The 12,500-nt window shown below is 44.9% G+C and overlaps 1 long non-coding RNA gene across 1 annotated transcript in view; it reads right to left on the bottom strand.

The window, feature by feature from the left end:
• The window catches only part of LOC147033868 (uncharacterized), a 26,438-nt gene that overhangs the window by 9,424 nt on the left and 4,514 nt on the right, over nt 1-12,500 (bottom strand). The window contains exons 1-3 of the long non-coding RNA XR_015055699.1: nt 10,076-12,500; nt 8,056-8,231; nt 4,244-4,324 (exon numbers count right to left, since the gene is read on the bottom strand). The exon at nt 10,076-12,500 is cut by the window's right edge and continues 4,514 nt beyond it. This is a non-coding gene — a long non-coding RNA (uncharacterized LOC147033868). The remainder of the gene's footprint in view (nt 1-4,243; nt 4,325-8,055; nt 8,232-10,075) is intronic.

Below are 12,500 nucleotides of genomic sequence, written 5' to 3'. Positions count from 1 at the left end.
GATCATCGCGCAAGTTGCGGGGACTGGCCTGCAGGCAGCCCCGCTGACCATTGTGTTTGCTTGCGTCGGTGCCCATCCAGTATTCTGCAGGGACTGCCCTGCAGGCAGCTACACCATGGGACTGCATTGAGCAGCCCGTGCACAGTGTTTCCCATCCATCCATCCATCCGCTTATTTTTGTGTTTGCTTGTGTCAGTGCCCATCCAGTGTTCTGCAGGGACTGCCTTGCAGGCAGCCGCACACGGGGACTGCATTGGTGCAGCCGGCCACCTTCTGTGTTCATACCTGCATTTGTTTCATGAGCCAGAGACTGCATTTGGGCAGCCTGGCTCCCTGCTTCAAGAATGGCGTGTGGGATGGCTTATGGCATGCCGGGTTGGGGTGAGTTGTCTCCAGCAGCTGAAGACATAAAGAGGTTCTGTGACAGACAACGGGGCCTTTTGAGCAGGCCCCGAAGACATCCGACTTTCAGCTGCAGGGGTGCTCACCCTCACAAACTATGACTAACTTTGCCATGCCTTTTTTCCCTACAGAGTCCATCAGTCCTGGGCCATGGTTTAGTGTAAAATTTATAAGTCAAGGTAAATTTGTAAATGAGTTTTGCTCCCCCTGCATGTTTGTCATTGAACCGGCAATTTTAATTAAGTCGTCTGCACGAGTGAGTTTGTTTCGTTAGTTACACAGCCCGTAGGTTATTTACTTTTGGGACAAGGATACACCAAATGCCGCACTCAGGGATCCAGAGGTAAATCGTACTCGGGGAAAACTTACACATGAAGGCACACGAAAATTTGACGACTCGGGACGAGTCTGTAAAAAGGGGAGGGGGTAGTGTTACGGTTGTGGAAATTCACAGAACACCATTCAGGTTCCCCAGAGGTCAGTTATTTCGGTAAGTGTGTGTCCAGGTTAGATTTCCCCACCGATGTATAAAGGGAATTATTTGTGTGCTGGGCTATGCATCTTTGAGTTAGCCGTTATTCTGTTCTATCTTTTATTTCAAACAAACAGCATCACCACAGTGCCAACCACTACAACCATGCCACCTCCACCACCAAAACAGCATCTCAACAACCACGCCATCCCCACCACAGCACCAACCACACTACAACCATGCCACCACTACCACCACGCCACCACTACCACCACAACAGCATCTCAACAACTCCCGCCCCGATATCCTTCAGAACGGGTAAACAAGAATGACGGTTGGGCAACAACCACAGATCCAAACTGAGCTCTCCTGGAATTTTCCCCGCGTGCCAGGAAGGGTGGGGAAAGAGGCGCGTCGATGATAAAACACGGCGTTCGCTCGGAGAAGGAGAATTGGGGAGGAGAGCGTAAGAATTGGTGAGGACACCAGGGGAATTGGGGAGGACATCGGTGGACTTGGTAGAAACGCCGCGTTCGCTGGCGGAGGAGAGAACTGGTGAGGACATCGGTGGACTTGGTGGAGAATCGGTGGATTTGCCAGAGAACTGGTGAGGACATCGGTGGACTTTGGAGAATCGGTGGATTTGCCAGAGAACTGGTGAGGACATCGGTGGACTTGGTGGAGAATCGGTGGATTTGTCAGAGAATCGGTGGATTTGCCAGAGAACTGTGGGCAGTTGTTGGCGGTTGGCGAGTTGGTGAGAGAGGCTCTCTCCTTAGTCTCTCTCTCCTTGGTCTCCTTCGAGAGTTGGCGGTTAGCGAGTGGGTGACAGAGTCTCTCTCCTTGGCCTCCTTGGTCGTTGGAGGCTCCGTTGGCGGCACCGTTGGAGGCGTCGTGGGAGTCGAGAGTTGAGTTGGGGAGCTGGTGGAGTCGAGCGGAGTGCGGGCAGAGACATCGAGGGTCGCCCAGCGAGTCACCAAGAGGGTGGCAGGTAGCCTGCTCGGTCTCTCGGAGCCCCTGCGGTCACCCCGGCTCTGAATAATCATAAAGGCTTACGAGCCCAACTCTCTTCTTTCTTTCTTGGGTTTTTTTGCATGAAAGTCTGTGGCACCTTGTCTAATAAGTAGTGAACTGACTAAGTGCATGTACATAATAAATAAACATCGGCTGAAGGTCTTTTTGCTCGTGTCTAGTCCCCTATCCCCCCCCCCCCCCATTCATTGCACAAGTGTAAAAAATAAATGCCCCCTTTGTTGAATATTCACCTGCTCGTTGCGTCCCTTCTTCCAGTGAACTGCCGTAATTGCGTTCGGAATATTAGCTGGTTTTTAACACCGATAAGATAATCGGGTCCGACGGGGCTTGGCGATATAAAACCGCTCGGCAAATCGCAAAGGGAATGAGCTGTTTAAAGCGGCTCGTTTTCGGGCAGGCTCTGTTGAGGTATAAATCCCCGGCATTTCTATCTGCGCGAATAATTAGGTACATCGACAATTCGGCGATCAACCCTGTCGCGCGTGGACAGAAGAGTTGGCTGATTTATGGTGTGGTTAACAACACCCGTAGTTGTGTTTCGTCGTTGATCCAGAAAGCTGCGACTGGATTGCCACGTTCGGTGGGCGTGTGCGGCCGCAAATTAGCTAAAGGTGGTTGCCCGCACGCGGGAGTGGCGAGAATCCACAACAATACATATTCTCTGCATTCTGACAGGTTACTTGGCAACCGTGGCTGCTGATTAGAATGCCTGAACCGAGCAAGGTTTTCAATTGGATTCCAAACATACATATTATTACAGATCCGAAGTCTTGGGTTAACTTGGGGTAGCTCAGGATGTGCAAATGAGTGAATCAAGTTGGTTGTTAAAGCAGATCATTTTGACCTCCGTAGCGATAGGATGTGAAACTGAGTGAAGTCAGTTGTGGAGGGCGGAATAGCTAAACCTCCATATAGAGCGGTTCAGTTTTGACCTCAGTTGAAGAGCAGATGTGCAAACGAGTGAATCAAGTCGGTTGTGAGAGAAGATGGTTTTAACCTCCATAGTCAAGTGGACGGCAAGCGCTTCTGTGCATGTCTTGATCGATCGTGCGTCTCGATCTGCCAAGTGTTTGATACCACACCCCCCCCCCCCCCCCCTGCAGGGAGGTTTTTGCTCATAGTGCTCCAATCCACCAGACTTCACCTACCAGGAGCAGTTTCGTCTTGTCTTATCTACCAGGAGTGGTCTCAACTCCGCTCTTGACTCGTCTCATGTGCCGCGGCCTTTGATTGGACTCACTCTCGTCCATCAAGCTCTCCTTACCACGAGTCCTTTGGCCAAGCGTGTGCTCACTTCTGCCTGTTCGCACCGCGAGAGCCACCAAGGGAAGCTTGCAAGCTACACAATTCTGCACACGGTACAAGCTTGCATGCAGCATATTGCGTGAGTGTGCACATGATACGAGTTTACACGCATGTGTGAGGTGAGGAGAAGCCACATCCATGCTCTTCTCTGCACTCTATCTACTATATTTTCTCTCTACATCTCTCCAGAATGATTGATGGCCATATCCTGTGTCTAGTATAAATAAGTACGTGCAAGTGGGTGATGTAAATGTTAATGTTAAGAATAATTACTGTTCTCTTGTGCCTTTTCATTGTGATTTCTGTCCATCAATTGTAAATATATGCTCATGATTGTTATCATAAATACCTGCCATAGCTGATTTAATAAATGTGCTTGTTAAACTGTTAAACGTTTCCGGCCTGCTCACTTTTGTCCTTTCTGCCATTATGTGTTTGTTTAGACGAGAAGTTTTGCACCACTGATTGGCTCTGTGATTAGCCAACAGCCATCCATGGTTCACTCAGCCGTACATGATAACTAGACGGGTGGCTGTTGAGACTGAGACCCCAAATTAGGGTTGCTGTGCCAATGGTAAGGTAATGTGTAACCAAGGAGCGAAAACCCTGCTCGGCTTTGGGGTTCCAATCCGCGGCCACGGTTGCCTAGAAACTCATCCGACTGCAGAGTTATCTGTGGCCAGGAGGTCGGGTAAAGGTCCGAGGAGCTCCCTCGTGATGACCCCAGACCTGGATCTATAACAATACAAATGGTGGATTATAAAAAAGTGCAACATTTGATCATCCAGGTATTTTCTTGGTAGTATAGTTGTGAATCAATTTCAAATTTCCTTATATCGCATGTGACAGGAGGTTTTATTTTGATAATTATTTAAAAATAATGGGGCAATTTAATGCTGACCAGCGCATCTTTTCATGACACGTATGTTGAAACAAAGTCACCGAAGAGAAGGCGCAGAGAAGATTCCCAGCATCTCCTGTACATGCTGACAAAACAATAAAGGTTTTAATGCGAAAGATGAAACATACCTGCTCATTACAAAATGCGAATAAGGGCTGTTCAGGAGGGCATGTTGGTGTTCATGTCCCGAGACGATTGAAGCTGTATGTCTGTACGGAAGTGGATGGAGAGAAGTCCATGCAAATCAACAAGACGGCTATCAGCTGAAACGGGCATCGATTGCACATCGTTTTGACAAATACCGAAGGAATACATTGAGCTTTTTTTCCTTCAAAAATACAGCTTTTCCACTTAATATAAATGATCACAGAAGACCGGATGGGTTTTTAAAACAGTTTTTCTGAAGCACTGGAAAATGAAGACCTCAGTATCAATGACATCGCTGTCTCTGATGAGTACCATATTTACATTAATGGGGTGATGAATAAACAGAATTTAAGATTTTAGGGATTTGAAAAGCCACAAGAACATGAAGAAGCACCACTTCAATCTGAAAAACACCATCAGATGTCGATCGAGTTTGTCAAGAATCTACAGTTCCTATATTTTTTGAAGACTAATATCAAAACAGCAGTGACCGTGTGTGTGTGTGTGTGTGTGTGTGTGTGTGTGTGTGTGTGTGTGTGTGTGTGTGTGTGTGTGTGTGTGTGTGTGTGTGTGTGTGTGTGTGTGTGTGTGTGTGTGTGTGTGTGTCCAGGTAGTAGACAAGAAAATAGAAGCACCAATTCAAAGTCACTTAATATGGAAATGGGCCACTGCATGTGACCAGTATGCACTGTGGGTTGGAGGCCACAGCATCTGGAATTCTGCAGGAGAGATGTAGCACCATTCTTCCACAAAAAGGTCGAACAACTCACACATTGGATGGAGGTGAAAAACGCTGTCTCAGCCGTCATTCCAGAATATCCCATAAATGGTCGATTGGGATCAGTTATAGTGATGGAGAAGGCTATTACATATGGATAACGTCAGTGTCATGCTCATCAAACCACTGGGAGACCACATGTGCTCCGTCGATGGGGGCATTGTCATCCTGGAAGACACCCCTACTGTCAGTAAAGAAATGCTGCAAAATGGAGTGAAGATGATCACTCAGTACCATTAAGGTATGATTGACCTTGTCTTCTCAGGGAATGACTGCACCCAAACCATGACAGGAAAATGCGTCCCACATTACAGAACCACCGGAACCCTTCATTGTTGGAACCAAGTACTCAAGGTGGTAGAGTTCTTTAGGTTGGCACCACACATTGCAGTTGTCCGTTTGTCGAGAACATGATGAAGGACGATTCATCTCACCATATCACATTTCTCCACTGCTCGGTAATCCATTGCCTTTGCTCTATGCACCATTGGACTCACAAACGTGCATTGCCAGATGTGGTGAGCAGTTTGTGCACTGCAACCCGACAATGGTATCCTGACATGTGGCGCTGTCGGCAGACCATTTTTGATGAAACTGGCTGCTCGTGCCTCAGGTTGAAATTTATAGTCAATTGATCTGCAGTTGCTTGCCTACTCTTTGCCTTGCACTTCAAATTAATGCACAGATATCATGATCCTCGAGTATGCGCTTCCACCCACTGTTGCCCTTTGCTGATGATGTCTTTCCCTCAGAGTTCCATGCCGACATTACCTTAGATACAGTTGCTTGTGAAACATCAGCAAGCTGAGCTGTCTTTGTCACTGAAGGTCCCGCCAAACGCTCCCCAACAATCACCCCTCTTTCAGTCACTGAGGTCTCCTCTTGCAGCCATGATTATAGGCATGCAGGCCTGTGCAGCATTTTTATACACGACCCGAAGCATGCTGTGATGTTACTTGCTTCATTAGCACATGGGCCACACCTGTGTGGAAGCATTGCTTTCAATATACTTGGTGTCCCTTATTTACATAGGTGTTTCCATTTTTTTTGTCCACTACCTGTCCACACACACACACACACACACACACACACACACACACACACACACACACACACACACACACAATTACCAGGTGGCCCAGAAGTAATAGGGCAGTTGTCGAAACAAGAGTCATTACAATGACATTATTATTTTATAATTTATTATTCTGATTATTAATTGGTTTTTGTTTGATGTTAGTAATTGATAATTATTTTGATTGCAGAATCCCCAAAAGTGGAGGATTTGAACCATGGAGGATCGTAATTACCAACGTTACACAGACAAACAGCGTATCTTTATTGTGAAGACATTTTACAAAACAGAGAATTAGAGTGAGACATGCTGCATTTTTGAAGAGCACTTTCACCGGTTAATAAAATGAGACAGTAGCCAACCTCATCGAGTGCTTTGAAACCACTGGTTTATTTAAAGACTTGGTAAGACCTGGAAGATCAAGGTCCATCTGCACTGAAAAAATAAAAACAGGTTGTTGAAGCTGCTTTCAGCCGAAGTCCAAAAAAGTTTACCAGGCGAGCTAAACAAGAAATTGGCATTTCAAGAACATCCATTCAAAGGATGCTTCACGAGCTCAACTTTAAACCATATCATCCTCATTTGCTCCATTGCTACGACTGAAGACGATTCAGATCGGCGAGTGGAGTTTTGCGAAATTTTTATGCAAAAATGTGCAGAGGATGACACTTTTCCTGAAAATATATTTTGGAGTGATGAAGCAACTTTTAAGTTGAGTGGCCATGTCAATCGGCACAGCACTGTTGATTAGGCAAGTGAAAATCCGCACGTTAATATTGAAAAGGATGTCAACATCCTAGGTGTCACCGTTTGGTTTGGGATTTGTGCTGCGGGTCTCGTGGGACGGTAATGACAACAGCAGGATGGTGAGTGCTACCGGGCTGTGCTCCAGAAGTTCCATCATGACCTAGCCCAAAAGGTCACCCCAAACCAGCTCGACATGACCTGGTTTATGCAGGATGGTGCACCCCCACATACAGCTGGTAACCCCATCACTTTCCTGTGGCAGCTCTTCAGAAACCGACTCGTTGTCCTGGGTACTGCTCATGACTGGGCACCCCATAGCCCAAACTTAAACCTTCTGGACTACTGGTTCTGGGGGGGGGGGGCTGCCAAGGGCTCTGTCTATGCCAACCACCCTGCCACACTGGATGATCTGAAGCAATAGGTGTCAAACTACCTCCAGGCAGTGCCACATGAGACCTACAGGAAAGTTGAACAGAACTTTGGAGTCAGGATCAATGCCTGTCTGAACCGTGGAGGGGCACACATCGAGAATGTAAATTTCAAGGATTTTGCGTAAATGCTAATTTCAGACCTTGGACTCTCACTAACTCTAGTAGTGATTTACTGCAATAGCAATCAGTGATAGAAAATACCATGTTATAAGCTTTCAAGAAACGTTTGGTTCACGTTCCTGATTCTTTGTAAATAAATAAAGTTGCATTACTCTTTTTGAAACACCCTGTACACACATATATATATATATATATATATATATATATATATATATATATATATATATATATATATATATATATATATATATATATATATATATATATATATATATATATATATATATATATATATATATATATATATATATATATATATATATATATATATATATATATATATATATATATATATATATATGAAATAATCGAGCATATGTAGATGACATTCAAATGTTATTGGGAAGTGGATGCAATTCCACAGACCAAATGGCCTCTTCTCATTTTCTCAAATACATACAGCATATCTCTTGGGCTGACAGAACAGGATGGGATGGCTTGGAGGTACACACAATTGCCTCTAAGCTGTCGAGGTAGGGTTAAAATCCCGACCAGGCTATAAAGTGCCATCCCAGTGTTTCATAGGCAGAGTGATCATCAATGTGTGTGCCATCCCTCGGATGGACGTTAAACTGGGCATACCATCTACCGGCATTCGTTGGTGGATGTTGAAGATCTCACGGTGTCCTTTGCGAAGAGGAGGCGAGTTATCACCGGCACCCTGTAGAAATTTCAAATTTCTGCCGTAACCAGCAGAAGGCACTGCATCAGCAGAACAGCCGGACCCTCGGCCAATGATGCTACCCTGCAGTCTTGTGCTGTGCAAGAACAAAGAAGAAGGAGTGCATCTCTTTTCACCATTTCTTCACTCCTATTTAAAGATCAATTACTCATTGGAAGCACAGATCGCAGGAATTAGCCATTTGGATTTCAAAGCTTGTGACGCACGAGTTCATGAGTCAGGAACAAAATTGTTTGTTTCAGATCCCTGCAGTTTCATCACAAGTTGCAATGATGTCAGGTCAAGCATTTAAGATGCAACAAAGCTGTGCTAATCCCATCCAACAATAAATAACGCATCACCCCTCCCACTCCCCTCATAGAAAACATCAACACAATCGAGTTGGGAAAGGTCTTCGCATCGATTTAGAAAGAGCATGCCCGGGATATAATAGCAGAGAAGCAAGGTCAGATGATTCACGCAATGGGAATGCACTAATGCCTTATAATTTCAAGGAACAAATACCAAGGGCTGTGTGAGCCACAATGGATCAGGGTTAATGGCACCATGACTGTTTGCAGGCGAGAAAGATCTTTAAGCAATGACTTGGTTCCTTGGACCGAAGCATTGCCTGGACCAGCCATCTACCAAAGTGTTAGGTTGCTGCTCGATCATCAACCCTCTGCAGTCCACAACTTGAAACCTGTGGAGCCGACAGGTGAAAGTTCTTACAGTAGAGTAATTCGAGAGTTAATCAAGTTTGGTTTTTCCGGTTTTGTCACAACCTGCAGGGTTCATTCAAGGTGCATGTTACACAAGCGTAATACAATGACTCCATGAACACACTGTGGATGACTCTGGTGTGCAACAGGTTAAAAAGGTACAAATTCAGGATGCAATTCGATTGGAAAAACTGGGTGGTTTACGGTTTGCGGGGGGGGGGGGGGGGGGAGCTTGAGAAAAGACAAGGACAACAAGACAACAAGATCACATGACCTGGGATAAATTATATGTCCAATTTTCGTTTCTGACTCGTGTTAGCAAGTCTAGATGGGGTCAAATCCAACTACTAACCGACATGTAATTGATAAAATGTGCTTGCTTGTGCTCTCCATTAGAAAAAGTTAAAGGACAGCACACCAAACTCAAAGCTGAACGGAACCCTTCCAACATGCATGAGCACACATTTCCCACAGTGCAAAGCTGCAAGTGCTTTACAGCTGTCATTAGAGAATAGGAGTTTCCTTACAAGAGATTTCAATGCACTTGGCCACTTATAGGCCCTTCAAGCCTGTGCAGTTATTCCAAATTATGGTTGTTTGTCCATGCTGTATCCTCTAAATGCTGAGTGTTAAGCAAAGAAGCAGCAGGTACCGTTTTTAAATGGTCTTTTGTATGACTCGGCTGGGGTTCCAACTGCCAACCTCATGGACTTGGAGTGACGCTGCAACCGTTTCACCACCGAGAATGATGTACTCGTTCCTTTAAAAGGTCACTAAGGGGGCCCTTTGGTCTAATGGACCAAATTTTCTTTAGTCTTCACGGCCTTAGGCGTTTTTTGCTAGTCTCAACAAAAGCAATAGGTTTCCCAGCCGAGAAGCCTTGGAATCCTAATAACAATAATTAGAGGACAATAAATAATAATAATAATAACTTGCTTGTAAAGAATGATATCGAGACTGAGTCTTTTGGGGTCTTAAAGGGTCTAAGTTTGAAGGGGTCTCAGCAGTGTAAAGGGTCAAAAGGTGCATTCCAATGGTATGTAATTGATTAATAGACACAAAAGCATCTCTCTCTCTCACACACACACACACACACACACACACACACACACACACACACACACACACACACACACACACACACACACACACACACACACACACACACACACACTTCCTCCATTTATAATGAATTTGCAACAGCAGTGAGGACTCTTACCTCCACCAGCAAGTCATTGTGATTCATACGAAGAGCACACCATGCCAAACTGCTGTCTGTTCAAAATAGGTCAAGATAGCGTCAAATCGTGTTCAAAAATTACCAAAAAAACAACAACAACACAAAAAACACATTGAACATCATTTATAAATCAAGAGGTGGTGTTAACATTGTACAGGAATTTAGTGAGGTCCACATGTAGAATATTGTGCACAGTTTTGGTCATCACAACGCAGGAAGAACATAGATGCCACAGAGAGGGTTCAGTGCAGGGCTACGAGATTGATTCTGGGCCTTGCTGGACTTAGCTATGCGGAGCGGCTGAAGGAGACAGGGCTTTATGCACTAGAAAGGAGGCGGTGACCTGAGAGTAAAGAAGAGGAGAGTTGAGACGGGAGTAAGGCAGGGGTCCTTCACTCAGAGAGGAGTTAATGCATGGAATGGTCTCCCTGGAAAGGTAGTGGCAGCAGAAACAGCAGATACATTTAAATTGGAATTATATAGGTACCTGGAAGTATTGGAGATAGAGGGGTATAGGGATATGCCTGGTGTTGGCTTCATGGTTCGGGATCCAAGGATTCTGAGTTCAAATCCCATTCAGCTGTTTAATTAATACCAGGTGGGGGTGACTCTGCCCGTCATCCTTCCGAGGTCGGCAAAATGAGTGCCAGCTTGCTGGTATCCTGTGTCAGAGTGGCGACCCGTCCAGGGTTGTACCCACTAGCCAAGGTGATGCTGAGGCAGCACCAACGTTCTGCACAGAGGATGGTCCCAATGGATGGATGGATGGCATCGGAATGTTGACAGGACTTTTAGGTAGTTTGAGCATTGATGGGTGATTGTGTGCACGTGTACGGAGTGCTGTTGGTGGGGGTCTCGTCAAGGGGTATTGTGTGGTTGATGGTGTGTTTTTAACCAAGCCCATGCCCCCTCCCCTGGAACAAAACAAAAATACAAAAACTACAAAAAAAACAAAACCCACAAAAAACACTTGATTAAAAAACAAAAAACATTTTGCATTTTCTTATTTTGATCTTGTGTTGATAAATTGGTGTGGTGTTGATGTGTCGCAGGCTGAATGGCCTCCACCTGTGTCGAATTAACTTGTGTGTTTCCTTTCCTTGTGTTTGCTCAAAGACCTGTATTGCTCGCAAATGTGCAGTGGCCCTTCTGAAGTCCTGACCGAATCACTCCAAGATGTTTTGGAGCACAGCATGAGGTTTGCACTTACTTGTAAAGAATGATATCTCGAGTATAAGAGAGCCATTTGTCTACGAGTGTGTCTGTCTGCATATGTGCAGGGCCGGTGGAAGGGTATTTGGCGCCCTTGGCGAATCTTCAGCTTTGCATCCCCTATCCCTTCCCCCGGGGCCACTATTAACTTCCGAAAATGCATACCCAGGCAAAATCGCTCTACTTAGAATTATAGTTTATGAGAGTTGTACTCTCATATACTACAGTAATCTGCAGAGGATTACTACAGGAAAGGAATGTTATTTTGGCCTGGGTGTTGTGCATTCGCATGAACAAAAGATATTTCACATGAAAAAGGCAAATCTGATGCTGATTGTATACTCTCATTGTGCTACACTTTTAAAAGGACATTTACATGAAGACATGCACTTCATAACTAATTATCATACTATGTGTCCCCACAACAAAGTCGATCATGAGAGTTTAGAATTTTACTTTCTGTGCTTTGAGTTTACCGAATGTAGAAACAAGTCCCTTCAAGTGAATGTTTTGTGCAATGTCATGTTCTATTGACGAGGAAGATAGCCCAGCAAGTATTTGTTGCATCATTCAGGAACGAATGTATGTTTTGATCAAATTTAGCTTGGAAAAACTTCACTCACAATTGGCCACAGAAACAGGGAAGGAAGGTGAAGAGGATGCGGAGAGCTATAAATGTGTTCAGCACGTTATCTGTGAGACTGGGATTATTTTTGCAAACAAAGTTCAAAACATCTTGCGGTCGTGCCAACTTCGGAAGTAGTCTTGCAAAGGCTCGCAATTCACTCGATGTCCCCAAAAACTTATTCTTACACCGAACGTGTCCACTGCCGAGCTTTCTCTCCGCAAGATAACTCCGCACCTTCGCTATATTTACCTTTCAGATTGTGTGCCATTGGTTATCTCCCGGGCTGCTTGAGTCTGCGACATGCCAGCACCGATACCAGAAGTTTTCAGGTGGCGTTCGTGGTTCTTACTTTAACAGAGGTTCATAAGTGAGTGCCGGGGAGTGTTTTAGACAAAAACAAAATTTGAAAAAAAATCGAAAAAAATAGGTCGATATTTTTGGGATTATTTTTTTGAAATTGTTCTATTGTGCCAAAGTCTTTGTAGCTATGTGAATGGTAATATTAAATTATCCCTGACCCCATTCCTTAGTGGATGTCGGGAAGTGTTTTAAGCCCTCGCAAAA

The sequence above is a fragment of the Eptatretus burgeri genome, chromosome 1, assembly GCF_056783735.1.
Source record: "Eptatretus burgeri isolate ZD-2024b chromosome 1, Ebu_testis_v1, whole genome shotgun sequence".
NCBI lineage: Eukaryota > Metazoa > Chordata > Myxini > Myxiniformes > Myxinidae > Eptatretus > Eptatretus burgeri.
This window is presented reverse-complemented; position numbering and strand designations above follow the sequence as displayed.